This window comes from Vicugna pacos, chromosome 23, assembly GCF_048564905.1.
Source record: "Vicugna pacos chromosome 23, VicPac4, whole genome shotgun sequence".
Classification (NCBI taxonomy): Eukaryota; Metazoa; Chordata; class Mammalia; order Artiodactyla; family Camelidae; genus Vicugna; species Vicugna pacos.
This window is the reverse complement of record NC_133009.1, coordinates 6,068,161-6,094,316: the sequence shown is the minus strand read 5'-3', so window position 1 is coordinate 6,094,316 and position 26,156 is coordinate 6,068,161. Positions and strand designations below refer to the sequence as shown.

Here is a 26,156-nt window from a genome sequence, read left to right as displayed (position 1 = left end):
CCTTTGGATGCACCAAATCTGAGGCTTCTTTTTTTAATTTTCTACTTAAAAATTCTTCTTGGAGGGGCAAGGCAGTTAGGTTTATTAATTTATTATTGTTGTTGTTGTTCTTGTTTAATGGAGGTGCTGGGGATTGAACCCAAGACCTTGTACATGCTAAGCACACACTCTACCACTGAGCTATACCCCCCCCCAAGTTTGAGGTTTCTTAAGAAATGCAACTCAGTCAATTAGGCAGGTGGACATAAGGCTATGGAACTCCGCTGAAAGGATGCCGGCTAGAGGTGTGCTTCTGGGTGTCACCTGCACGTGGCTGACAGCAGAAGGCTTCTGTGAGATGGGGTAGGGCCAGGTATGCAGTCAGGAGAGCGTACCTTAGACCAGACATAAGGAACAACATTTCAAGGGAGAGAAGGGAAGGATGAGTCAGCAAAGACTTTGGAATAACCAGAAAAGCCAGGAATACGGGGTCAGAGAAGCCAAGGGAAAAGAAAAGTGTCAGAAAGGAATGAAAAATGCTTCTGAGAACTAAAAAAAAACGTTCCCTGCCTTTAGTGATATGGAAAGCTGTTTCAGTGGAGTGATGGGGGAGGCGGCCAGACTGAAGCGGGGCAGAGGAAGGAGTGGGAGGTGCAGAAATGAAGAGAGAGAGAATAGAGCCAACTCTTCCAAGAAACTTGGCTTATAAGGAGGGAAGAGACCAGGTCGTGGCAGGAAGTGGAGCTGGGCTTGAGGAAGGTTTTTGTTTTTGTTGTCGTTTTTGAAGATGGGAGGACCTTGAGCGCGGCGGGAAGGCTGCTCCCGAGGAGACCAGAGGACAGGGTGTGGGACACCGTGGAGGAAGGGGCTGCCCTGGCAGTGTTGCCACCTCTCTCCAGACAGGGGGCAGGGAGGAGAGGGCTGCTGCGGAGGCTCTGAGGGTCTGGTGGGACGAGCTGAGGTGCGCTCCCGGTTCTCCTGTGAAGTAGGGGGCGAGGTCCTTGGCTGAGAGCGAGGATGGAGGTAGAGTTCTGGGGAGGGGAGTGTGGAACAGTCACCGTGGAGAGTCAGGACACAGCTAACCAGAGGAATGTGGTAGAAACACCAGGCACTTCTGAAGAATAAGCTGGGCTGGTGATGGTGAATTTGGGGAGGTGATACCAATCTGCCTCATTTTGTGTCTTTTTCGAGCAGATCTGTGATCTGGCTGCAGGCAGAAAGCAGTAGACAGAGTGATTAATGCAGAACTGGGATTTTGCCAGACTGGGGCAATAAAAAGACAGAGGGTCAGGAGAGTTTAGGATATTGGCAGGAGAGTTCTCAAAGTGATAGAATGTGGGATCTATCTGGACTCAGAGAAGGGAAGGCCGAGGAGGGTAACAGGTGGCAAGAAAGTAGATGAACCAACGGACCAAAGGTCCCAATGAGGCTGAAGAGTGGCTGTGTGGGGGTCTGAGACAACAAGCTGGGGACCAGGAGGTGGCGTGACCAGCAGGCAGGGCGCTCCATTAAGTGATTTTCAGGTGATGTCAAGATCAAGGTGTGCCCTTGGGAGTGAGCGGCTGAGGTGGGGAAGCCATGGGTCTGGGGGTAGAATCCAGTCACTGGTCTCACCCATGATAATGGACGGACTTGGAAAGACGAGGATGTCTACGGGAAGATGCTGAAGGCTTCACGGAACAAGAGGGTGGTTGGTGATGACACAGGGGAGGCGAAGATGCAGCCTGATTTTATGAGATTTGGGGAGTAATGATCTCTTAGAGAAATTATGCTCCCTTGCACCTGAAGTACGTTCTCCAGAGTGAAAGGTCAGGAAAGAAAGTGGAAGGATCTTGAGGAGAGGTAACAGATACAGCACAGGGTCAGAAGTTAGGAGATTTTATATCTAGTCCTGATGACACTTACATGCTGTGTGACCTTGGGCAAGTCCTTGCCCTTCCCTGGGCCTCAGATTTCACATCAATGAAAACGGTTGGGGGAACTGGCTAAGCTAGAGCTCCCTCACCAATGTCAGGGAGCCAAAGATAGGTTAGGGGTGTGCTGAGACACTGATCCCCTTAGCCCTCGGGTCAGTCCGAGTCTGAGCCATTGCGGTCATGTCTGTGTGCTGTACTGAGAATGAGAGGGTGGGGAGGTGTGGGCCAGACACTCTCCAGGGCTCCAGCCGTCTCTGACATTCTCTTTGCGCATCTCTGGTGCTCCATCTTGGACGAGGCTGCAGGGAGGCTGACAGAAGAAGAGACAGACTCCTGCTGCAGGCAGAAGTCCATCTGCTGGCAGAGATGGGAGCCAAGCTCCCAGCTCCCCCTTGCGCTCCTTGCCTCCCTCCCAGCACCAGCTGAGTGAGCTGTGATCCACTCAGATGCCCAGGTGAGGGCAGGTGCACCTGCTCCTCTCCCGTCTGCTGGCTGGGTGGTGGCCGGTGGCCCCCTCAAGCCTCAGCAGCAGCTTATGGAAGTGGAGGAGCAAGCTCCCACTGGCTCCTTCATCTGTTTTCCAGTTCTAAAAGCAGACTCACCATTTCTGAGGAGCCAGGCAGAATGTCTCACTGCACATGACCCGGACAGAGCCTTCATAATGCAGACTTTTCTCTTGAGGCCAGCCACTTCTCAGAAATCCATGGAAGATCCCTACGTGGGTGACCTTGGGCCACCTTCTCTCTGCTCCTAGCCCTCCTTGGCCTCCCCCTCCATCTGCTGGCGAATGCTCTGTGCTTGGAGAATGCACAGGCAACCTAACTGCACCTGAATCGTGAAATATTAGGAAAGACCCAGCACCTGGCCCAGTACTTTATACACAGTAGATGCTCAGTAAATATTTACTGAGTAAATGAAGACTACTCTCAAATATTTTAAAAAGAAAACCATACCAAGCCCACCAGAATTTTTTAAATTATTGATCACTTTGCTCCTATCTATTTGAGTAGATAGAAGATAAGTTTTTTAATTCTTTAATATTTATTGGTGCCTACTATGTGCCAAGTATTGACGTCTGAGCTGGTTTCATTTTCACAACCCTGGGAAATGGGTGTGTTAACCCCATTTTACAGATAAGCAAACTGAGGCTTGAAACAAAGGGAGGTTAAGACATGTCCAAAGTTATAGAGCTGGTAGACAGTGAGTGGCCCCAGGATTCTAACCCAGAGGTATCCAACTTTAAAGATGGAGCTCTTTTCAGCATACTAGACTGCTTCTTCCAATCACAGATACAGAGGCCGGAAAGGAGACAGGAGCAAAGGGGAGGCAGGGAAGTGTGCAGAAAGACTGCAGGCACAGTCAGCGGCTCCCCGCTGCCTTACCCTGGGGAAGCAGTTTTGAGGTTGGGTAAGCTTTGCAGAAGGGAAGTGGAGAGGGTCAGGCCCTCGCTCATCTCTCCCCCTTTGATTGCTTGGCTGGTTCACCCACTGCCTACACAATCTGGCATTTCATTCAGCGCTGCCTGGCTGGGTTCTCTGAGTGTGTGAGAGGCCAAGAAGCTGCAAGGGCCTGTCCTGTGGATACGCCACCCCTGCTCCCTCCCCACGAGGGAGAGAGACTACCGGGCCCAGGGAGCAGGCAGGAGAGTGTCAGAAAACACGAGTGGTGACCTGCATGGATGAACATGGCTGTAAGCCCCTCACTCCTGCTGGTCGCTGCTTGACAGGTGAGCAGCTGTGCTCTACATCTGTCTGTCCATCTGTCACCATCTCAGGGGCCTGGAGAGAGCTGATGCTCCTGAGAGAGGGGAGACCCTGGAGCTGAAGCAGCTCCCTTACTCCGGATATTAATCACCAGGGAACAGGAAGGGAGGGGTGGGAAGAAAGGTGTGCCTCCATCACCATCCCAAACCTGAATCCCCTCCCCACTGCCAAGTCCCCCTCGCAGCCGCCCCTCCCCTCACAAGCCCCCTAGCTCTGCTTGCCAAGCTCCGCAAATTACCACACATGCCAATAAGTCATTAGAAACCAGAAGGCAAGTGTGGGGTTGCCATGGAGACCGACACCCGGAGCTGGCAGCCCTGGGGGCCGGCCCGTGGCTCAGGTGTGCTGTGGGGGGAGCTGGGAAGGCCAAACCACCTGGCAGAGGGGAGGTAAGGCCCTAGCAGGGTGCTGATTTCAGGTGGGGCACCAGGCTCTGTCACCTCCACCCCCCTCTCCTCAAGGCCCTGTGTGCTGCCAGAGGGCAGGTGCAGCCTGGGCCAGTGGGCCAAGCTGTGTCTCCACCCAGAGGAGGCGGCCAAGATAAAGCCACCCAGGGACCAGCCCGGAGCCAAGGAAGGCTGACAGCCCTGAGCAACCTGAGCTGCTGGCCTGTGTCTGGAGGAAGAAGCCCCTCAGCGAGGGGCTGAGGGCAGGACCAGCACTCAACCACACTCTCCCATCTTCCAGAACTCGTAACTCACTCGTGCTTCTGCCCAGTCCTTAGCATAGCGCCGAGGGTTTTGTGGGCAAAAGCACACATATCCATTTGTTGCAAACAGATGAATGGATGAGAGAATGCAGGCAAGCACCCGAGATTTCTGACAGCAGCAGGCCCTGGACGGAGTCCATCGGCTCAGTGTGACCTCCGACAAAGCCCCTGCTTCTCTGGGCCCTGGTGTCACCATCAGGAAAATAACCAGATTGTGTTTTTGACACAGTGTATGTCAAACTGGGCTCTTCAGACCCTCCAAGGTGTGAAGCAGTTCCTCTGGGGTCAAGGGTCAGGAGGAGGCCAAGTCCACGGAGTTCTGGTCCACCGGCTTGGCTCCAACCACAGCAGCCTGTGTTAATTTCCTGTTGCTGATGTTAACACAGCACTGCAAATTCAGGGACTTAAAGCAACACAAATGTATTATTTACACTTTGAAAGGTCAGAAGTCCAAAATGGGTCTCACTGGGCTAAAGCCAAGGTGTCAGCACGTCTGTGTTCCTCTGTGGAGGCTCCGGGGGGGAGTCTGTTTCCCTGCCTTCTCCAGCTTCTAGAGATGCTGCACTCCTTGGCTCATGGCCCCTTCCGCGCTCAACACCAGCAATAGCCAGTCAAGTCTTTTTTACATGTCCTCACTCTGACACTGACTTCTGCCTCTCTCTTCCACGTTTAAAGGACTTATGATTACATGCCCCCCACCCTGATAATCTAGGATAATCTCTTTAGTTTCAGCTGACTCGCAACCTTAATTCCCTTTGCCCTGTAACATAGCATATTTACATGTTCTAGGGGTTAGGAGGTGCGCATCCTTGGAGGTCATTGTTCTGCCTCCCACACGTAGAACTTAACCTTGAAAAATGGATCCAGAGATGTTTGAAAGCCACATGACCAGAGGACTCTCAGCTGCCACCAGTTTTAAATGCTATGACCTGGTCTCCTCCTCTTCTCCCTGGGGAATCCTCATAAGGAAACTGAGAGGAACTCAGGGGCTGGCCCATTAAATGTGAATGCTGGCAGCCCTGGGCTGTCCGGGTGGGGCGTGCCGAAACGGGGCTCTGTGCCCACCAGGAAAGAGGTCTCCAGAGAGGAAAGCATGAGGGACATTTCAGGGAATCCACCATCTCAACTCTTTCCCCTCCGCTCCGTCTATATCCACGTACTCGGTGACCCTGCAGTCGGCTGTCCTTGTTCTTACTTCCAGGCGGGTCAGATGGAGCCGTGTGTGCACACGTGCCCAGTGATCGCTCCCCTCAGACTGGGGGGCCCCTGAGGCCATGACCTTGTTTCCCTTTGCTCCCTGTTACCCATCCTCATCCCCTGGCACTGCGCCTGGTGCAGAAGGTGTCCTGATTTGATAGTCATAAAGTTGAGATGGCGTCCCTTCTTCCTACACTGTGACCTTCAACACTGTCCCCTTCCTAAATCCATCCAGACGTGTCCCCAGATGGTTTGCAATAAACTCTAGAAACAGCGCCCAAGTTCAGGAAGCACAGGCCTCAGCATGCTCCTCTAGCATCTTTCCAGGCCCACAGGGATCAACACTTGCCCCTGGGGGCGATGGTGGCCTCTCACTCCCCTCCCATACGGCACAACTTCTGTTCTTGCCTCTGCAAGATACTCTCTGCCTGCGACCTGGTGGGGCTGAATAACAAAACTCTTATGAGAGAGGTGCCCTGGGTATTAATCACAGCCCTGGTGTTTTATGATTTTATGCAGATTACTCACCCTCGCTCAGCCTTTCCCCACCTCGGTATAAAGCAATAGCTCGTTCCCATTTCTACTTCTAGAATGCCCCAGGGGATCCCGGGACAGAAGTGTGATGCAGTAAGGGAGAGTTATGTTTTTTGGAGGCACAGCCCTGGGGAGGCAGGAGAAAAGGAACCAGCATTTATCGAGCTCCTACTCTATAGCAGGCACTTTCCACGGATTAGCTCGTTGAACGCTGTGGTTGAGAACCAGGGCTCTGGAGTCCCAAAGCTTTTGGGGCTGAATTCTGGCTCCGCCACTCACCGGCTGTGTGTGGCCTCGGGCAAGTGACTTAATGTTTCCCAGCTTTAGTTTCCTCGACTGAAAAATGGGGGGAAATGACAGCTACTTCACAGTTGTTCTGTGGATGAAGTGAGATAAATGCAGGCAAGCTTTGAGCACTTCATAAGCATTTCAACAACTGAGCCCTTATCCTTAGCAACCCTATGGAGGGGGCACTATTAACTTAGCTTTAGAAATGAGGAAACTGAGGCTCAGAGAAGTTAAGAAAAATGCCCAAGAGCATATGGTTAGGGGAGGGGCTCTAACCGGCCCTGATTCCAGTTCCTCTGGATTCCAGCAAGGTCCTGGCTCAGGCCTGCATCAGTAAGGGGCAACGGGGAGCCCTGGGGGAGGGCTGCTGAGGGCCAGGGGAGGGAGAGGAGGCTGCTGAGCAGAATGCTCTGCCCATGGGACTCATGGCTCCTGCCCTTTGGCTGGAGAGAGGGAGGGAGGAGCAGCGTCTGCCTGTGTCTTGGGTGGTGAGGGCACCGCCAGTGGATCCCACTCCACTCCGGGGTGCTCTCTCCCCACACATCAGAAGGAAGCCCGACCCTAAGCCTCTCTCCAGGGTAAAGACAGATTCACCCCTCATGGGGGATGCAGGGTCCTCTGGGCTTGATTTCATCTCCTTTTCGCTATTTGTGACACTAACTGGAATGTCCTAGGAGTAACCTAGCAGACAGGAGCCCAGGCAGTGAGAGGGAGGGAGGAGAGAAGCCGGCTGCCGATGAGGCGGAGAGACAGAGCTCAAGGGAATCCCAGAGAGCTGGGCCCCAGACCCTGGGGGCTGCTGGCGGACTGATGGATGGCACTGGGTTATGAGAGAGCAGACCCATGAAAATGACCAGAGAGCTGGAAACAAGACTTTCTCACAGTAAGAGGGCTTCAAGCGACAGGTAAGCTGGCTCTGCAAAGGAGAGGCCGAGAGCACCGGCTAATGATGCTCCAGAGGGCTGCCCCCTGTCCCCTGTGAGAATAAAGGGGACATGAGAAACCCAGATGGGGGGGAAGGGGCTGCCCCAGAGAGGAAGCCGAGGCCCTCGGCAGCTCACACACCGGCTGCCTTACTCCCACTCACCTGCCCTTTTCCTGGTTGGCCCCCTCCCACCCCACAAGCTCCAAGTTCCCCTCCCAGGAATCCTCCCCTCTGCAGATCCAAGCCCCCACCCTGTCTTCTAGGCCCAGATCAGCAGTACCTCCTCAGGGACGCGTTCCCTATATACTCCCACACAGAGCTCACAGTTCTGATAACATTTAGAGTCTAAATCACACAGTTTAGCGCTTGGTTTTAAATACTGTCTGATATTATTCCCTCCTTATTTCTTGTGAGTCTAAGTTCTCCCTTTCCAACTGACTGGTAGTTTTCCTTACCAGTAAAGGCTGTGTCTTCTGCTTTTTTATTCTCCCCCACCCCACCCGCCACTGCCCAGAAGGCAGTGCCCATCATGAAAGGACTTGGTGGGTCAGTACTGATTGACTAAATTAGCTTCAACGCCTGGAGAACTTCCTGATGAGGAAGCCACCTAGTGAAATGTGGAGATGGATGGCCATGAACCTTCAGCCTCAGGGTTTTAAAAGGTCAGATCTTATCACCCCTGCCCTAAATCCTGCCAAGGCTCCACCTCACTCAGAAAACAGCCAACTCCTCACCCCAGCTCCAGGGCTCCCTGAGGTCTGGCCTCCTCCATGCCCCTCCAGCCTACCAGGTGCAGCCCCACCCCCGAGCCCTCACACCTGCAGTGCCAGGCACATCCTTACCACCCCGTCTCCACGTCATCTTCACTCTTACGTCGCCTCTTCAGCGAGGTCTCCCTGTGCAAAGCTACAAACGCTCCTCTTCCTAACAATACTCTCCTATCCCCCTTCTTGGCTTTATCTTTTTAGCACCTGCCACCTTCTAACATATAGTTGACCCGTGAGCAATGCAGGGGTTCAGAGCACTGATCTCTCTCTGCACAATCGAAAGTGTGCATATAATTTATAGTCGGTCCTCTATATTTGCAGTTCCTCCGTATCCAGAGATTCAACCATCTGCGGATGGCGTGGTGTAGTGCTACAGTATTTACTAATGAAAAACGTCCGCGTGTAAGTGGAGCTGTGCATTTCAAACCTGTGTTGTTCCAGGGCCAACTGTACTGTTGGTTTACTGTTTCCCCAGACTATAAGTTTAAAGTATAAACTCCATGAGGGCCGCATCACTGGTTGCTCACTGCTGTTTACACCCCCAGTGCCTGGCACACATACTCATAAATACTTGCTGACTAGGGAGACCCAGTCCCACCCTGGGTCTGAGATGGCTGAGGCCCGGCTGAGGATGGGCTGTGGACAGGGAATCCGGTAGGTGCCCCCCTAGGTGTGGGATTCTACCACTCCGCCTCTGGACCAACTCTGGGGAAGCACTTTCTGAGGTTGAAAGGCCTGGAGCTGTGTGTGTGAACCCCAGTGGCCTTCATCCCACTGGGAGGTCTGTCCAGAAGCAGAAGGTGAGGGGGTGGGGGTGACCGCCAGGTAAGGTAAAGTGTCAAGTCCGTCCCCTCCGCACACACCGCTTTTAAGTTCCTAGTGTGCCCACCAGCGGCCCCTCTGTGGTGGCACCGTCCCCTGGGCATCACCACCCACGCCCTCCCAAGCCAAAGACAGACACTTCCGTCACCCACCTCAGATGCTCGTTTTGAGAACACTTTATAAAGGGACACAGCCTTCCCTGTCTTTCTTCTCTCCTCATCCCTTTCTTCCCCCTTGAAAGGATGCGGTAAGGCAGACCCACTTTTCCTGGGGGACCCATGCTGGCTGCCTGACAATCGCTGTCCCTTCTTCCACGTGTTTGCTCCTGAAGGATCTGCCTTGTGAGATGTACCTGTTCTTCCCAACACACACGAGACTCCCTTGTTAGAGACACCCCGGTGACAGTGCTAACCCCAAGCCACCCCACCTCCCTCTGCCTTGTCTGGGGTCTGTACCCCAACCTCACATCTCCCAAAAGTCACCTTTGCATTAGTTCCCACTACTGTGGCCCTGGGGACTGACTCTCAGTGTCCAGCTTCTCTGAGGCCACTGGCTCCATGTGGCCCCCAGTGCAGCTGGCTGAGACAGAAGGAGACAACACTGGCACTCCAGGAGACAATGGGAGGAGGCAGAGGGCAGACCCTCTCTGAAGGTCCCCAAACGGGGACAGGCAGTGCCTGGCTTGGACAGGACTCGGGGAGCTTCTCACGGTGAGGGGGGGGAGAATGAGCTGGATGCCCCCAGAGCAACCTCCAGGCCCGAGGGCTTCTGGATTCTGGGGGGCATTCAGGAGCAGCCCTGGGGTCAGAGAGAAGGTTAAGTCCTCCCTTGGTCTTTTTCTAGCTACATGTCCTTGAGCAAGTTACTGAACCTCTCTGAGTCTCGTTTTCCTCATGTTTAAATCAGAGATAACAAGAGGACCCACCCAAAGGGGTATTTTTTAAGGACTTAATGGGATCATGCAGGTGAAGCGCATGGCACAGTGCCTGGCACGCAGTAAGTGCTCAGTAAACGCCAGCTACCAGAATTAGTGCCACTGCAGTGTGTGAGGGGGAGGCCGAGGAACTGTCAATGCCCCAGGAACCCTCTGCCTGCTTTTCATCTTGATGGAACTCAGTTCAAGTCCATCAAATGCTGAGCAGCGGGGGAGGTGTGGGTGGAAGAAAGGTACAGAGAGGAACCGAATTCTAAATCAAGCCTGGTTCATCTCACCATCTAAAAGGCAGGTCCCTCAGGCCAAGGTGTCTCCGGGGCCCCCAGAAGTGCAAGAAGCCAGAGGACAAGGGCCAGGGCGGCTCTGGCTTTGGAGCAGAGACTGCTTGATGACGGCTTGGGAGGCCATGGTCATGAGACCAATCCCAGCAGGGAGGCCCCAGGTCCCCTGCCCAAAGGCCAACTGTTTTAGGCTGGAGAGTGTGAGGATGTTCTGGGCAACCTGTCAGTCCTGCTGGACGCTCAGCTCCGAGCACTGGAAACAAAGAGGCTGAAGCGGGTTTTGGCCGAAGTGTTGCTGGTACCCACAGAAGGAGGCGCGCGCACAACATGGCCCCTCTCCATGCACGAACGACTCCTGGGCCTCAGGGTTTCCAGGCCACCACCTCTGCCTGGCTGGCTTCTTTTCAAGCCTTGCCCCAGTATCATGTCCCTGGAGGACCATTTCCTAAGCTGCAGATGGAGATAGTCACCTATTTATCTGCTTATCCCCGTATTACAGCATTTGTTTCATTATTGTAAGACTGACTCTCTCACTTAATAGTTCCCTTGGATTTTGAACCCATTTTGGGGGGGGGGGGAATGGGTTTATTTATTTTTAATGGAAGTACTGGGGATTGAACCCAGGACCTTGTGCTTGCTAAGCATGCGCTCTACCGCTGAGCTATATCCTCCTCCCCTCCTCACTTAATAGTAATGGCAATACTACTACTTACGTGGCATTTACTATGCCAAGCGCTGTTCTAAGCTCGGTACATGTATTGACTCATTTAATCATCATAACAACTCTATGAAGTAGGTACTATTATTACGGCATTTATACATGAGGAAATCGAGGCACAGAGAGGTTCGGTAACTTACCCAGTGTCACCCAGCCATAAGTGGAGGGGCCTGGACACTAGCTCCAGCAGTGGGGCTCCAGCTCTATGCTCTTGCTGTGAATTCCTGGAAGGCAGAGAATCTAATTCGTCTTTGGCCTTGGCCCCAGCACAGGGCTGAGTGGACAGGAGGTGCTTGGGAAAGACAGGCTGACTGAGGAAGCAAACGCCTGCATGAGGCTAACCGGGTGAATGTTCCAGCCTCTGAGGTGCAGGACAGAGAGACCAAGGCCCTCTGGGAAGCATCAGATAAAGGCACTCTTCTTAGTCGCCCTCCCTTAGCAATCCCACCGCACGCTGCTGCCTGTTCTGCGAGTTGTGACTTTTCTCGCATGTCTCCTACCTTCTGTTCTTCGTTTCTGTTTATCTTCTGCTTTTGCCTGTTCCTAGGTCACTCTCCCCTTTTCCTGCCCCATCCAGCCTCCACCCACTGTCCTTACCCTTCCCTGTAGTTCTCGCAGGCCTGAAAGCCTCCCATCCCTGTTCTTTGCCTGGGAGCTTTTCTAGGATCCAGAGTTGCTCAAGGAGGCTGAGAACACCAGTGACATGGACACATCAGACTGGCCATGGACCAAGCTCTTACACACTGACCCTGAATGAAAACAGCAATTTCCCATCAACACTACGTGTGTGTGTGTGTGTGTGTGTGTGTGTGTGTGTGTGTGTGTGTGTGTGTGTGTGAGACTGCCTGCCTGCCTAGAGTTTGTTATAGATCTGTGTGGGATCCAGAAGATCCACTGCCCTCCCTGCCTCCTCTCACAGGGTCCCAACTCCTCCAGGAAGCCTTCCCTGATTCCTTGAGAAAGCTTATTTGTGCAACCATTTAGCAAATCCTTATATATTCTAATATTCTGAGGAGACAAGGCATGCTCCTGAAAAATTCAGTTAAAATGTTATCTTCAAATAACTGTATAAGCTACCAGATGCCACAGATATAGGGGCCAAATTAGTGTGATTGCAAATGGAGACCTTTGTGACCTTGCACAAATGGTTTATCCTCTCTGGTCCTCAATGTCCTCGGCTATAAAGCATGGGATGATTATCCAGATCTTACACAGCTGACAGGAGGAATGAATGAGATAATTTTTGATGACTGGTGCTTAATAGATGTTCAATAATAAATGTTTCTTTCTCCCTTCTACTCAGCCCTCCAGATAAATGGTGAGATACAAACTGGTCCATCCTTTGAGGTCGGAAATGTCTTAAGAGCAGGATGACCCTGGGTGTGTAAGCTTTGCTGTACCTGGTTTATTGTAAGGAGATGGGTCTGTCATACTAGAGGTCACTCAGTATAAGGGTGACGACAACTCAGTAGGATTGTTCACACCCCTCCTCCGCCCAATCCCGCAACCACTGGATCTTCGAAAGAGCCTGGTAGGCACAGAACTAATCAGCTGGACAGTCCAGACACAAGTTCAGTTCTGCCCTGAGATATGGAGGTTTGTTTAATTGCTGTATCCTCAGCTCCTAAAATAGTGCTAAGCACAGAGTAGGTACTCAAGAAAGGGTTGAATACATAATTTTTTTAAAAAAGCAATAGATTTTCTTTCTCCTTCCAAATGAAAAAAAAAAAAAAAGAGGGTGGTTAGGAGGGGCAAATGGCAGGATACAGGAGCCGTGCCAGGGGAATGCAGCTGCCAGGCCCGCCACCCAGGCTCCTCCTCTGCAAAGGGGATGCAGCAGAGCCAACAGTGCATGCGTTCCCACCGTCAGGATGCTCTGGAGCCAGGATGCTCAGGGGCCGAGTGCTCGGCTTGTGGTTGAAGCTGCAGTATACAGAAGAGAAGGGGACAAAGGTGGAGACCTGGAAGGGAGGGAGGGAGAGAGATGAAGAGATGCTTGAGGGGGAAAGAGAGTGAAGAGTGAAGGAGAAAGGAGGAAGCAGAAGCGGGGAGGCAAAGGGAATAAAGAATGGGGAGTGGGGAGGAACTGTGGAGAGTTACAGAGGAAACCTGCTGTCTCAGCCTGGGTGGAATTCATTTTAGCAGACCTCTGCGTTACCCCTGCCACTCGGTGTCTCCTTCGCGGTGGGCTGTGCAGGGAGAGGGTGCGTATTTCAGGGTGCTTCTAGATGCCAGGTGCCTGCCAGACCCTAGGCAGGTCTTAAACCCTGACGCCTGAGGCCTTCAGTTTTACCCTTTCCAAATAATGAGGTCTCATCTCAAGTCCAGCGGGACCCCTTCCCCCGAGGCGGGAAGGACAAAAGTGTAAGCCACCCCAGGAGAAAGAAAGGGGCCTATAAGGCTCAGACCCCTGGCTGTGCCCTTCTCTTTCTGTCTTCAACCTACAAGGGCACCTGGCCAGCCAGGAAAGTGGGTCAGGCCACCCACATGTGACTTTTTTCTGATCAGCAGGGCCCAGAGGCAAGGAGGCCTCAGCGCCCTGTACATAGCCCTGCCCACCCTATGCCCAGTGCTCTTTGTTGGAGGGACCATTAAGGAGCAGTGGGAAGGGATCCCCGCCTTCTCATTCAGGAAGAGGACATGGGCCAGAGCCCTTCCCAAGCTGGCAGCGAAGGGGGAGCCTGCCATGTGACAGAGTGCATGGAAAGACCCAGATCTCCCCAAAGATAGTGACCAAGCTGGCAGAGAGCCACCTCCACTCCCCTGACCTGGGGAGGCTCTTTTCTCTCCCACCCCACCTCCTGGGGTCTTCAAGTAGAGGGGTTGTCGGGTCCATCTCTGGCAACTGAGCGCTATGCCCGGTCCAGCCTCTCCCGACCCTGCCAGTTGCCCAATTAGAAGCTGCGTTGGCTCCAACAGATGGGAGCTGCGGCAGCCTGAGAACAGAGCACAAAGCCCAGCTGACATTTTCCTTCCTGTTCCTTTGGTGGGGGAGGAAGGACAGGGACAGAGCGGGTGCACACCACCACCCCCGGGCCCACCCCCAGGGTCCAGGTCTCCGGCACCTCTTTAGCTTCTCAGCTCAGCCCCCAACCGAGCTCAGTTCCCCATCACCCGGCGGCTCCTCGCTGGCTGGGCAGTCGGAGCCTGCGCCGCCCTTCGCCCGCAGGACAGACGCACCACCTGTGGCTGGCCAACCCCTCCCGTCTGCGGGGCGCCGCGGTGGGCCCGAGCTGGCCTTCCTTTCGGCTTCCCACTCCCGGAGCCCGCAGGCTGAGCCCGAGGCCGGCCCATCCCCCACCCCAAAGGTCCCATCCCCGGCTGCGGACAGAGCCCCTGCCGGCCCGGGAGGAGCCTGGCTCCGGGTTCCAGGTACTTCGGACGGACGCCAAGGCCACCCCGTCCCTCCGCACAGACACCCGAGCTGCAAGGAAAGGGGAAGTCCCCCGGCTCCGGAGCGCTTCCCGCCGGCGAGTCCGCCCCTGTCACGCCCTCCCTAACCTCTCTGCCACCTCCCCGACAGCTCCCGGCCCCGCTCTGCCTGCCCAGCAACAGTTTGGGGCGGTTCGTGCCTCTCTGGGTGGCTTCAGGCCCAAACGCCCCCCTCCTCGGGTCCAGCCCGCGCAGGCGGCACCCTTCTTTCCAGTCTCCAGTCCACCTTCCCTCCCCGCCCGAGTCCCCGGCTCCGCGGCGGGCGTCGCGGCGGAAGCGCGCCCCTCCCCCAGCCCCCGCCGGGGGCCCGCAGCCCCGCCGCCCGGCCCCGCGCCCGCCCGGCCGCGGGCCGCACACTCACCCGGGGCGGCCGTCCGCTGCCCGCGCCGCCGCGCGCCGCTCGGCTCCCGCCTGTGCTGGGGCTGTGGGCCGGGCTGGTCCGCGCCGCCCGCGCAGCCCGGGGCCGGGGCCGGGCCGCGGGCGCCTCCCCGCCGCGGACTTTGCCTGGGAGTGGTCCCGGGGCTGAGCCGGGGGAGGGCGACGACGGCAGAAGGACCGCCTTCCCACCCGCGCCGCCCCGAGGCTGGCGGCCGAGACCCGGCGCCCTCTCCTCGCGCCGCCCGCCGCCCGCCGCCCGCGAGCGAGCGCAGCGAGCAGGCCCCCGCCGCGCCCCGCGGCCGCCGCGCGCCCCTCCTCCCGGCTTCTCGCTCGCCTTCCTCGCTCGCAGCTCCGCCGCTCTCCCAACCTCCCCAGCCCACTCCGGTCGCCTCCTCCCCGTCTGCCTGCCACGCCACCCCCCCTTCCAGTCCCGCTGCCGTTTTAACTCCTGAGTGGCCAGAGGCCCCTCTCCCTAACGCACTTCCACACCCGGGAGGGAGGGGCTGGGTGGGGCCAGATGCTAAGGCTTGAGTATCTGGGGCCGGTGATGTTCTGTGCCTTTGGCCGCAAGGCTTGGCCGAAAGAAGAAGTGGGCACAGCGCCTGGATCTGAGAGGGGAAGGGGACAGCTCTTCTAATATTGCCTCTTTCTGTCTCGCAAAGGCCAGGAGGACAGAGCGGAAGTCAAGCAGCTTCCAGAGGATGGGTGCAGCTCACATGCATAGGCTTTTGCTTTGCGTGGTGCTACCCTCCCCCAAGTTAACGGCGGACTTAGGAATGCAGAGAGTGGGTTAGAATTTGTCCAGGGGACAGGCACCTTTCATCCTGAAGAATGGAGTGAATTACACCCCACCCCCCATCACCACCAGTTCTCATTCCCTTCCAGCATTGCCCTCTGACCTGGGCAGCTCTGCCATTCTGGAAGCTCCCATCCTGACCCTTAGCAAAGACGTCAAGGTACATACATAGGTGTTAGGCAGGAACTGGCCCGCCCACTCAAGGGCCCGGCTGTGGGGGCTGTCCCTCCTGCAGGCTGGACGCTGTGAACACTGGGAAAGGAGGGCAGGATGCGGAAGGCGGGAGCGGGGCTGCTACCTGGTGGCTTAGAAAGGCTGGGTCACTGTCACTGGTCCTGGCTTAGGAGAGTGGCTCTCCTGCTGGAGCCAACTACTTGAGGCCCAGGCCTTAATGGGGCCTTCAACCTGGACCACTCAGAATGGACTGACAAGCCCAGGTTCATGACAGGTCACACCCCACTGATGGGATCTGACCAGAGCCTGCAGAAGCAACCATACGGGAGTAGGTGGAGTGGAGCCCAAGGAAAGGGAGTCCTGCCAGGAAGAGTGTCCCGTCTGCCTTCCTTCATCCAGGAAGGCATCCAGGGATTGAGCTCAGTGCCTGAGCTCAGGAACTGTGGTTTCTGGCTCTGTCTTCTCCAAGGACACAGCCAATGGTAACTCTGTCCTGGAGGCTTTTATCAAATCGGCTTGGAGGTCTGTGTGTTCTGTGTACACAGAGGGAGTTCTCGCCTTCATGTGGTCAATAAGCACATATTAAGTTCCCATTGTACTTCCTAAGCCACTCCCGTGCCCCCACCTTCCACCCTTGCTGTGGGGCATAATGGCCTCAAGGAGCTTAGAGGGACAAGTTGGAACTATATGAAACAAATTTTAACATTTCAAGGCAAAGGAAGTGCCATAGAAATACAGAAAGAAAAGGCCGTTATAGGCTAGGGTTATTCATGAAAGGTTTTATGGAGGAGTTGAGCTTCAAGCTGAGCCCAGATGGAGGGATAGGATTTGAACTGGCAGTGAAAAGAGGGACCAGCAAATGCAGGAAAGTGGAAACCAGCAGAGCAGATGGGTTACCTGGAGGGTATGGGGCAATGCAAGGCATCTATAGAGCTACTGTTGGATGCCAAGCCTTTTCACACATCTCTCTCATTTTATCATCTGAGTTGACTCTTACCCCATTTAACAGAGGAGAATAGAGGCTCAGAGAGTTTAAGATCTACAGGCAGAATTTGAACCCTCTTCTTGGAACCACAGTGCCCTTGCTATAACTCGGTATTGGGTCCACAGAGTGGATGTAGCTGATGAAAAGCCTGGATTTCCAGGCTGAGCAATTTGGCCATGGCCTCATGCACGTATGATTTGGGATGAAAGAGGCAGGAAGATGGGAGGCTAGTGAGGAGGCCGTGTGGAAATGAAGGGAGGGGAGCAGTGAGAATGGCGAGTAAATGCAATGGGTCTTTGTAAGGAAGACTTGGCAGAGTTTTGACACTGACTAATTGAGTGAAAGAGTTCAAAACTTGACTCCAAGCTTTTGAGCATGAGTGTTGGGGTCCCTTGTCAATTCAGTGGAGCCACCTCACCATCCGGAATGACAATGTGAATGTATTTAGACTGATCATGAAAAGGAGGAAACGTTACCAGTCCTTTACCAGCTCAGTGACACTCAAGTGTCACTCCTATGCAGGCTGCGTAGTGGGCCTTAGCTCCCAACCTGATGGTAAACTTCTGGGGGGGCTAAAACTGTCCCACACAGCATCAGATCAAGACTAGTGCTTTATAGTAGACGTTCAACAACTGATTATTGAAGAATCAGTGGGGTAAAAGCAAGGCACGTTTGCCATTTGGCTTGTTCCTAAGTGGCAGGCCCTGTAAGACACATGCTGGGGACTGCGTTCATCTGAGGGCAGAGAATGGAGGAAACTTTCTCTTGAGCCGACTCTAAATTTCTTACAACCCAGTAGGACTGAGTGTAGGTTTTAGAGCCTGAGGTTAGAAACTCTGCTTATCAGTCACTCTGTGTTGCTTCAGGAAAGTGCTTAACTTCTCTGAGCTCCAGTTCTTTTCTAGGCAAAAATAGGAATTTGAGTAATAGCAGTTACTACTTGTTGAGCACCTGCTACATGTAAGGCATGATGCTAAGCACATTTACACCTTGGCTGGCTGAAAATTCCAACTCTAGGTCTCTGGAGACAGGAAGAAGAAAAAAAGGCTTAACATTTATAGAACTAGTATACAATAGAGCTGAGATCTGGATCAGGGCTATCTGATGGTGGAGTCCAAGCGCTGAACCACTGCCCTGCACCATGTCTTTAAGATGAAAGTAGCAGTAAGAGCATTCGTCCAGACTCATAGGCTCCTTTGAGGTGTAACGGGGGTTACATGTGTCTAGCACTTAGCATGTCTCAGTAACTGGTAGTCTCCCTCTCTCCCTCTCTGTCTCTCCCCCCACCCCCTCTCTCTCTCAACTTATCTCCCATGACGGCCACTCTGAGCCAGATTCTTTCCTGGGAAAAGATGGGTAGTCAGTTTGGTCCTTTGGAATCTCTTAGGTAATTACCCAGAGGATTAATGGCCCTGTTACTGACCTTCTGCCCACCAAGTTTAATCTCTAGGCTTAGCTATGCATAACTTACTGCCAGGAAGCCTGGGACTCTGTGAGACCAGAGTGTCTTGGGAGAAGGATGCTGGGATTACACACCCCTACAAATGATGGTTGGCTTAACTCCACTGGTTCTTTAATGTAGGCATCATACACAGGGCTAGCAGTATGCTGTTTGTGTGGTAGGGGGCGTGAGGAGAGGAGGGGTCCTCCTGGAGTCTGGCAGATGAGCCAAGTCAGAGAAGGGAGGCTGGTGGAGGGGGTGTAGTGCCACCTCCTTCAGTGGAGCCCCCACTGCTGGATGCAGCCCCTGCCCAGCCCCCACCTCAGGAGGCCCTGGATGAGGCCGCTGGAGTCACTGAGGACTGTTGTTCCACCAATGACCCAAACAGGTAAAGAGTGTGGCCCCAGGGCAGTGGTCCTCAGGCTTGTGCATCATCTGGAGCGTGTGCACAAATGCAGACTCATGGGTCCTACCCCAGTGTGAGGAGCTCTCTAGGTGATTCTGAGTCAGGTGATGGATGAACCCTGCTTTGAGACACACTGGCCTGGGGTGCCCATTGCTCTCTGACCTCTCCCTGCCTGGCTCAAAGCCCTGTATTCTGGCTATTGGCAAACAACAGTGAAAGGAGGACACAAGGGTCTCTGTCAGAGGCAGGTTCACGGTGAAGGGAATGAAGCTTCAGCTTTATGGTTGTTTACTTGCAGGGATGAGGGGAGGGGAGGGTACGAGAGTTGGAAGTGGTGGAGTGGAGTGTTCTAGGTGGGGAGGGGAGGCCAGTTTGCAAACAGGAAGCATTTGCATGCAAACATTCTTGCAAACTGAATGAAGAGACGTCAGAAGGAAAGGCTCTGAATTTCCAAGCCTCGCCTGAATTGTTGTGATCTTTCTAGTTCTAAAGGAATATCACCATTGGACCTAATTTTGCATTTGTTCTTTTGCTTAAGAGGGCCCCACAAAACCTGGCTCTTCCTTTGGCCCCTGCCCTCAGGGAGCTCCCAGGAGGCAGACACCCCTGGAGCACAGAGAACCAGGAAGGCAGGAGGACGCTGCAGATGGCAGAGCTGTGTGGAGCGGCGGGGAGCCCTCACATGTATCTTGGGTCATATTCCTGGGAAAGGCACTGCGGGTGAGAATGACGTAGGTTGAATCTGTTTTTGCCCAGAAACAATGTGATCCTGGAAATCACATTCCTCACCAAGGTCCTGGAGCCCCAGCTTTTTGTAGGAGTAAGTATAAACACCACAGACACCATATTTAATCCACTGTAAATAATACACCCGCACTCTGTATTTGTTAAATTGAATTTGAGTATATAAAACAGCTAAACTGGGCAATATGGTAACCAAATCCCATTCTGTTTAATTTAATGTATTCAGAAGATTCCTGGGAGAAATGCTAGGGGGTGGCGTGGCGGCAGAGGGAGCCATGGAGAAGACTGGAGCGACTCCCCCTTCTTTCCACATGGAACCTGTCTTGGCAAGAGGGAGACTCTCAGAGGTCGGAGCTGGGGACAAGGGTTTTGTGCCCCGTGGCGCATCTGAAGACAGCCCAACGTGGCAGCATGACTTGTGGGGACACTTGGCCAACTTGGAAGTGCATGTCTCTTAAGACAACTTAAGTTAAGGGCTGCCTACATGCACACCAGCAATGGGGGAAGTTTAAGAGGGCCTTGAGTACTCAGGCTGGATGAGGGGGATCTGGGATGGCTTTCTGGAGGAGGACGTTTTTGAGAAGATACTTGAAGGCAGGAGACAGAATGGTTAGGCTTCCTGAGAGCTCAGTGCCGGGGTCCACAAGGACCTTTTTATTTTGAGACAGGCCAGGAGCTGTGGGGGCTGTTAGTTTCTGTGGGCGCAGTAACTTCATATGCTAACAAGTGGAAGGATTATGTCAGCTGCTTTGGGGGAAGGGGCAGGGATTCCCAGGATTTGGGCCACCGCCCACTTTCTGACCTTTTATGGCCAGCCTCAGAACTGTCATGGTGCTGGTGGGCGTGCCATTTACCATGCTAATTTATTACAATGAGTATATAATGAAGCTCAAGGTCTACTGAAAGTCAAGTCTCCCACCATCTTGGGCCTCAAGGTCTCAGGGGAGTTGAATCTCCTCCCATCTTGGTGTTAATTGCTGTGTCATTTTTTGAATGGCTGTACCCCACCTACTTCCTTTCTGTCTCAGTTTGACTCTTGACCCACCTCACTGTGACCCCACAGGTTGCCAAGAAGACTTTGTCCCAATGGGTTTATCTCCCACCTCCCATCTACTTCAGTGTTTTTCAAACTGCAGGTGGAGACCCATTAGTGGGTTACAATAAGAACTTTGGGAAAAATGAAATAGAATAGAATATATTTCATGAATACTTCTGCTCTAGTTTCATGAAAACATATGCGTGTACTGTGTCATGATGTTCAATGTATTTCTTGCCAAGGGTCTATATCAAATCTTGGCTGTTTATTCCCAAAGTCTGCAAACAAGATACATACGGGGTATCTTGTATGTTAGGAATAAAGTATTTACTCAAATCCAGCTTTTTTTACTTGCCATTAATTCTCTGAATGTCTTCTTTTCCAATCAGACTCATTCCTTTCTGGACATTTTATTTCAGAAATGGTTTGACAGAGCAAGGAAACTGGGGCTCCATGTATCCTAATCCTGTCCTTTTCTCTTTGCACTGTCTCTGACCCCTATATTTTCTTTTTTATTTTCTCTCAGAGAAGAAAGTCTTACTTCCAATATTTGAATTAATTCCAACATAGCTCGTAGAGCTCCCAGGGCTCTCCAGAGATCATCCCTAAGGTCTGTTCCAGCAGCCAGCACCTGAGCCTACTTTTGCTTTCCAAACTCATGCTTCTGAAACGGTGTGTGCAAAAGAACCACGTGGGGAACTGATTAAAATGTGCTTTCGTGGATCCCATCCCGAGGTCTGAACTGGGGCTCCTGAACAGCAATTTTGCCCAGTTCTTTAAATGATTCTGAGGGCCACATTCTGAGGAACACTATATTTACAAACCCTGGAGAAAATTCAGCTCCCTCCAGGAAGGTTTCCCCCAATTCGCTCCTGATTCCAGTCACTCCACTCTGTTTCCCTTCTGCAGGAAGAGTCTTGTTTACGCCACTTCATGTTTATTTGCAATCATTTGCACTTGGTCTGAAAAGTTATTTTATGGTATCCTGCCTTCCTACTTAAATGATAAACTTCCCCTAGGAACTGTATCGTGCACTGCTGTTTCCCTAGAATGCCCAGCAGAGGACCTTCTTCATGGAAGACTTCTCATATGCTCTCTGTCCACAGGACAGAATCCTCCCACATAGCTCCCTGCCCCTCTCAGCCCCTAGTCTCCACCCTGGAGTGCTCAGGGCAGGGGTAAGTGTCTGAGTTGTTCCCTGGATCAAACAGCCTTATTGATCAGGTAACTTCAGCTCTGTCTGGCTTTGTCCTTTCTGTCTCACCTCCACAGTTTTAGAGGGAAGTGAATCAGTAAAAACTAATGAGTCCTGATGACCCCCGTGGGGTTGTAGCTTCATCAAAGGCTATTATATGCTTCCCATCCAGAAACACATTGAACAGCAAAGGCAGAGGGCTGAGCAGCAAGGCTCGGACTAGAATGTGGCAAGCGAGCTGCCTAGGGAGCGAAGTTTAAGGAATCACTGGCTTTCAGGTGCTAACCCTGCACTTGAAGGAGGCTGAGAGTGGGCACCTCCTTAAATTTCAGTTCTGGGCACTTCCTTGCCTCACCCTAGTCCCAGCCTGGCTGGGCAGCCTAAAGCAAGCATCCTGGATCCTAAATCTTAATAGACAGGTCTTAAAATGGACAGAGGGACAGAGGGCTGGGGAAGGCATAGCCTGGGCACTGTCCTATTCATAAATGAGACAGTCCTTCAGCAGAGGTCAGCTTGGTCTATTCTCCTGTCCTTCATGATAAGCAACTTGTGTAAAATTGACTCTGAGTCCCTGATCCTGTGCTCAGAGGGTTCAGTGTGTGTGGTCTCACTTGGTCCCTACGAAGGCCACGGTGACTAGTCTCCCAGTACGGAAGAGGCACAAGCCAGACTCAGGCCCGTGTCCTCGGGTCGAAGTCCACTGGGTTTTTTGTTTGCTTGTTCATTTTTTCCTTTTCTTCCCCCCGCTACAACTCCCCTGCTTCTTGTGTAAGCGATCCCACAATCCCAGAGAGCCACTTGTCAAAGGGATTAAAATCTTCACTGTCAGAAAGCTCATCCTTATGTTTTATCCTTATTGCTCCTTCTGCCATGAACCACGCTTGTGTTTTAACCTCGGGGGGGATGAAGAGCAGCCTGTCACTGGCCGCCAGCCTCGGCATGTGGGGACCCCAGGGTCTTTTACTTCAGGAAGGCTTTTCTGTCTTCTTTTCTTCAGCAACTGTAGGCTCATCTCCTTTGTTGGGTATTTTCTTTTCAGGAAGAAGAAAAATTATAAGGCGAGGAGGAGAAAAGTAGGAGGGAGGAGAGCGCTGAGGATGTAAATTAACGCCATCTCGTCCTGAGCTGTGGGAGACTGGTTGCTCAGAAGGCAGGACCTGACGGGGTGAGCCCCCCAAATGCTGGCCCCTTGCAGGCCAGGATGCGGGCAGAGAGTCCGGCGGCTTGGGCCGCGTCTGTGCACTTCCATGTGAGTGGCTAATGGTCCACATCCCTTCACGGACCCGGGCCCCTGCCTCTGCTGGGTGGGTCCCACCTGGAAGGGAAGATGGCCTCTGGAAGAGGTTGCACCTGGCTCACCTGGACGCCCCCGCTGCACGGAAGTGGAATTTTCAGGCCCCAGATGGGAGTCCAGAAAGCTGAGGACCCAGGTCAGGCACCCAGCCCCTCTCCTTCCCTGCGGCCCTGCAGAGTCAGAGATGATCTCTCCACACACTGAGTAGGGTGGCTTGAGTGGATGACTAATGCATGTCATTTTCAAGATGCTCTCTGCACAGGAAAGTACATTTAGATCCAGGTTTTAATTGTGTGTGATTTTAGCTGAGATGGCGTTAATTTATTTCCTTTGCTACTTCAGCGGTTCTTCCTCTTTCATCACCGTGAAATTATCTGGAATGTATCTTTTTTTTCTTAAGGACAAAGAGAAGAAGCTGATCTTGCTCCTTTTCCACTGATTGAGGTTCAGAACATTCTAGGGGCTGCCAGATGCTGTTCAGTGGGTGCTTCGGGGAGGAGGCCACGTGGTCTTCCCCTCCCCAGCATCCCTGCCCTCCCTGCTATCAGATTTGCCAAAGGGAATGCTTGACACAGCAGGACCCTTACCTCTCAGATAGACCCTCTGACCAGTTCACCAGTAGGGGGTATTTTTCAGGCAGGGCCAGCTCCAGTTAGCTTCCAAACGGTGAGATGCCTTTCTCCTTGCAGAACCTTCAGAGAAAAAAGGAACAACTTGACATCCACAAAGGGCTTCTTGGAGGAAGGGGATAGTGTCAATCAAAGCAAGATGGGATGGCCCCCTGCCTGGTGCTCCGAGAGGCTGGGGCTTTCTGACTTTGGTTGGAAGAGGGTCGTTTTGAGAAAGTGGGACGGGCCAGGCTGAATATGATAACCTCCTAATACAATGTTTTGATTATTTTCTTCTTTCCACTCAAATTCTTTTTGTGATGAGCATAAAAATAGCACACATACCTTCTGCATCGTGCCCCGGAAGTTTGCCCTCTTTGAGAATTGGGTTTTTTTTTTTTATGTATCTGCACTAGGTAAGATCATTTATCAAGCCCCACTTAACGCTAGTTTTTATTGTAAAATTTCCAAACATAGAGTTCTAGAATCATTTTTTTAAAAGAACATTTTTATTTTATTTTTTTCCCATTAATGGAGGCACTGGGGATTGAACCCACGCCCTCATGCATGCCAAGCACAAGCTCTACCTCTGAGCTATGCCCCACACTCTCTATAGTATCATTTTGAGTATGGACTTTGAATCTCTATGTAAATCCCAAATTGGAGATCAAACTTCCCCACCCATCTCCACTGGAGAATCACTGAATCACTGCCCTAATGTCCAGCACAAGGTAAGCAGAAAAGCATTAGCCATCCAGGCTGGGACTATTCAAGGGCACTTTTGTCTTTTGTCCAAGTCACTCTCCCATTTCATAAAATCAGTGTCTTCTTTAGTCATTTGGGCACATAGTAGGAAGCTCATTAAGTAAACATTGCATGAACCCTACACTATTATATTATAGATCTTCCTCGACTTACAGTGGGATTACAGCCAGATAAACCCATCATAAGTTGAAAATATCATAAGTCAAAAACACATTTAATATAACCTACCCAACAGCACAGCTGAGCCTAGCCTATCTTACATGTGTTCAAAACACTTAATGTTAACCTACAGTTGGGAAAAATCATCTAACACAAAGCCTGTTTTATAACAAAGTGTTGAGTGTTGTATCTCATGTAATCGATTGTGACTGTACTGAAAGTGAAATACAGAAAGTTTGCACGGATAAGGGACAGTTCTAAGTGTATCAGCTGTCTTCCCCTGGGAGGATGTGGCTGACTGGGGGCTGAGGCTCACTGCCACTGCCCAGCATCAGGAGAGACTCAAACCGCGTATAGCTAGCCCAGAAAGAGATCAAAATTCAAAATTTGAAGAACGGTTTCTGCTGAATGCATATCGCTTTTGCACACTGTAAAGTCAAAAAACTCATAAGTTGAACCATCCTGAGTTGGGGACCGTCTGTGTTGTCAAGTGCTTGGCACTGTGCTGGGGCCTGGCAGTGACAAGGCACCCAGTAAGAGCTGGCCATTGTTCCTAAGGTCCCTGACACCCTGCCTTCTCCACATGTCCTGCAGTCAGTGTAGCCTCTGTTAGCAAGTTCTAGCTGGTGGAGATGCTAATTTTCTTAAGGCGCCCTGGGATAGCGCTCGACATTCTCTTGGTCTACAGAACTTAGTTTCACCTCCAAATGGTGACCACCTGTCCAGGCACCAGCTTCTTTTGGTTGAATCAAAGCCTAGCACAGTGCCGTGCACATAGTAGGTCTTAAAAAATCTGTTGAGGGAGTGACTGAGTGGTCTGATGGCTTCCACTTGGCAGCCCCTCTGGTCAGAGCAGGCAGATCCCAGGAAGGTGGGGGCTGGACCACAACACAGCTTCTTAGGGAATAAGCAAGTTTTTCTGACTGTGTTCTTTATGCAAAGGATGCTGATTTACCAGCACACGATTACAGCTTGAAAATCATTCTGGTGAGCCAGTCTTTCTAGTGTCTTTAGGGGTTTGTTGGAGACCCGTATTGCTTTGGTGTTTAAAGTTTGTTTCTGAGTTCTCTCTAGATTGCTCAGAATAACTCTGGAGTCTGGATAGCTCTTCCTTCCAATTGCTCTTGGCCATTTCCCGCTGTGTCAGCTGCAGCCTCTGTCTCTGTAGGGTGATAAGTGTCAGTAACTTTCCCAACCGGGCCTGGGCACCTCTGATCATGCACCTGCACTTCCCAGATGTTCCTGTGTATTTGCCCCCAGTTGCTGTTTCTTAAAAACTGAACATATACTTACTATATAATCCTGCAATCACCTTGCTAGACATGTGTCCCAGAGAGATGAGAACTTATGTTCACATAAAATCTTATGCATGAGTGTTCAGAGCAGTTTTATTTGTAATAGCCCCAGAGCGGAAACAACCAAAATGTCATTCAGTTGATGAGTGGTTAGACAATCTGGTACATCCACACCACAGAATACAACTCAGCAACAAAAAAGGAATGAACTATTGATACATGCACCAACTTGGGCTCGCAGGGCATTGTGTTGAGTGAAAAAGCCAATTTCAAAAGTTCACAATGTGCATGATTTCGTTTGTATGACATTCTCAAAATGACAAAACTGTACAGATGGCGAACAGCTTAGTGGTTGCCAGGTTCAAGGAGGAGGGGTGGTTTTGGAGGAGATGAGGGGTAACAGAGGGATCTGGGTGAATGGGACAGTTCCATATCTTGACTGGGGTGCTAGTAACATGAATCTACACACATAATAAAATTGCACAGAATCACACACGCACACATACACACACATAAAATTGGTGAAATCTGAATGAGGTCTGTGGATTGTACCAAAGTCCAATTCCTGTTTTTGTTTTTGCTGCTCTTCAGAGAACCTCTAGCTTTCGTTCCTAT

At 52.2% G+C, this 26,156-nt stretch overlaps 1 protein-coding gene across 2 annotated transcripts in view; it reads right to left on the bottom strand.

The window, feature by feature from the left end:
• Nucleotides 1-15,022, bottom strand: part of LRRN2 (leucine rich repeat neuronal 2) — a 61,709-nt gene extending 46,687 nt beyond the window's left edge. The window contains exons 1-2 of one of the 2 annotated variants that reach the window (XM_072948375.1): nucleotides 14,627-15,022; nucleotides 10,974-11,057 (exon numbers count right to left, since the gene is read on the bottom strand). The gene's annotated coding sequence lies outside the window, so the exon portion shown is untranslated. The remainder of the gene's footprint in view (nucleotides 1-10,973; nucleotides 11,058-14,626) is intronic. The other variant, XM_072948374.1, reaches the window with a different exon arrangement.
• Nucleotides 15,023-26,156: the final 11,134 nt, after the last annotated feature.